The sequence below is a fragment of the Macrobrachium rosenbergii genome, chromosome 59 (genome assembly GCF_040412425.1).
Source record: "Macrobrachium rosenbergii isolate ZJJX-2024 chromosome 59, ASM4041242v1, whole genome shotgun sequence".
In the NCBI taxonomy this organism is placed as follows: Eukaryota; Metazoa; Arthropoda; class Malacostraca; order Decapoda; family Palaemonidae; genus Macrobrachium; species Macrobrachium rosenbergii.
The window spans coordinates 26,852,114-26,855,144 of NC_089799.1; positions in this window are offsets into that span (position 1 = coordinate 26,852,114).

The window sequence follows — 3,031 nt, forward strand, 5'->3', positions numbered from 1 at the left end:
GTGTGTGTATATATAAAGATAGTATCAGATATAATTTATTCAGTTCCTACATTATAATACGTATTTGCCAAACCAATTCATTCTTACCAGAAGATACGCTGTAATTGTCATCTGGTGGTAATTGATTTCCTTGATTTTTGCTCAGTTTGTGTTGTGCTCGGAATTTTTTTTGTGAAATGTGAATTTTGTAATGGACTGGCTTAAATTATGTTCATATAATTAATTCAGCTTTCTTTTTTCATAACACCACTGTTAAGAAAAGAAAAATTAGAGCTATGAAGTATTAAGCCAAACTAATTTTAAGAGCACAGGCATCACTGACAGTAAAACAATTTGAAATAAATTGTGTATAAAAGATGATTTATAATTGGAACTATGCCTTTATAACTGAATCATTTGCATATCTTCCATAGGGTAAAAACTATTTAAAGAGTGAAAAATATCATTTGTCTAAGTGTATTCTGCTTGAAATCGGTACTTTTGCTCGCTCATAATTCTTTAATTAGATAACGCAAATTGGGGTTAGAGGTAGATGTGTAATACATACTGGTTGTCGTTGTGAAAATACAGTAAAATTGAAAATTAGAGGTAAATCTATAATAAAGACAAAGCTACACTCTTCGACTGCCTTGCGGGACTATTTGATGAAAAACTGGTAGCAATGGTGAAAGAGCGCCAAAAGAAAATAGTAAATCAGCCGCCGCAGTAGTTGGCGGTTAGAAAAGCCCACCCACCTTGAGTGCACAAAAACTCCGACTTTGGCCCTTTGTAACACTGGAAATATTCACCCTATCGAGATGAAACTGTGCCTTTAGAGGTTTCCCACTAAGGTCTGTAATCGTGCCAAATGTCATCGAAAGCCGTTCAGCCGTTCTGGAGATCAAGATATCGATTTTTGGTGCTCAGGGGATGTGGCAGGGGGTGGGAGGATGAGGGACCTAACATATATGTGGAGCAATAACGGTAAAAGATACAGCCGTGATGCATTGTTTTTTCTGGAAGCTCGTATTCTAGAGGGGTGCCTTTTGGGGTTTGTCTTTTGAATAATGAAATTTTAAAGTTACAGAATGCCATTCAAATTAGCTACCAAAATTAAAATATCCTGATGCTCAGGTACGGACTGCTCGCAACATTAGATGAGACGCCGTTCTCCTAATGTGTGTGAATAGCATGTGTGTTAGGAGAAGCTGGCTGACTTACTGTCAATTATCTTAATTAAAAATTATCACACACGTTGAATTTACCTACGCGGTTTTGGTTTTCGCGATCGTTGACCTCCCTAAATAAAGAGCCTCAACAGTTAGAATGTTTTCACACACACAAACACACACATATATACATATAAATTGTATAATTATGCAGCAAACGAGCTGAGCTGACCATCTTCACGGAGAAACCGCATAGGTCTCAGAAAACTATATCTAAAACCTAAATAACCCCCATTCCTTTGTTAACATATTTGTCTCGATCTAGGGCGTTGCCATTGCAAAAAAGGACTGAAATCACGGCCAAAAAATTGATGAAATCACAAAAGGGTTGGTAAACCTCAGCCACAAGAGACAGATTTGGAGGTCAGGGGATACAAAGGAAGGGAGCAGGGCGTAGGGCTTTACTCCGCAACAAGATAAATTATGACGAAATCGAAAAGTTGAAGTAGGAGTCTTTTCTCAATCAGTATAGAAAGTTAGTGCCATTATAATGCGCACAACGCTAACCGTACGTGAAGAGATAGACAATGGCACTTTTTCCAGCAAAGCAGCTGAAGACATTTAGCAAATGCATCCACTTAGAAGCGTGCGATCATATAAACGCAACTCTTTTTTGTGGGTAACAATATATTTCTTTTTCTTTTTTTTTTCTTCTTTGTCGTCGAGAATAATACGGTGAATTCATCCCGATTGTTGTTGTTTCTGTTACGGAGACTAGGTTTATGTTCAAAAAAAACCTGGGCCGGGTCAGTGTTGGGTGGTACTGGAACCAAGCTCTCTTGCTTGATTTTCACATCATCAGCGGTGGTTCGCCCAAACCGAAGCCTTTTCAATATGCGCATTATAATGGCACTCGCTTTCTATACAGGCTGAGAAAAGACTCCTACTTCAAATTTTCATTTCATCATAATTTATCTTGTTGCGGAGTAAAGCCCCACGCCATACCCCTTCTTTTGTATTCCCTGACCTCCAAATCTGTCTCTTGTGGCTGGGCTTTACTACCCCTTTGTGATTTCATCACTTTTTTCGCCGTGATATAATGAAGATTCAGCTTATTTGCAGTGAAGAAAAGGTAACTGAATAACTCGGAAATCTAATTTTCTCAAAAAATAGAGATGGAAAATGTTTGTAATCAAAGTATCTTTCGAAAATCCATGGGATACAATAACTGAATTATAAAGAGTATACGACAGTATTTGTAGGAAAAGACGGGTCTTGGGTTTCATGGCCTCAAGAGTCACTTGGATGATGGAATGACGTGAGCAAATGGCTCTATTGTATGGTTATGGATGGCTTCATTATGCCAAATTTACGACTCTCTTTGTATATGGGTCCAGGATCATAGAGTAGGAGGGGGATGGGGAAGGGAATGAATTCCTTTGGTTCTTCATGTTTTATGTTTTCATAAATTCTGCTGAAGAACCTTTTCTTCGCTGCCGTAACGTCAGGTTATTGAATGAAATATATTCCTGACATTTTTCCTATGTTAATTACGAGTATTTTCTTTTTGTTAACAATGTATGTTCAAAGAAAATGCTTCATTTTAAACATACCCTCACAACCCTACACCCTCCATTGCTCTAGAATGCCACCTCTTTATCTGTAACCTGCTCTTCAGTTTTCTGTACAAGAAAACTATTGAGATGGCTATTCGTGTGTCCGTTCGCACTTTTTCTGTCCGCCTTCAGATCTTTAAAGCTACAGAGGTTAGAGGTCTGGAAATTGGTATGATGATCATCCACCCTCCAGTCATCAAACATACCAAATTGCAGCCCTCTAGCCTCAATAGTTTTTATTCTATTTGAGGCTAAAGTTAACCATGA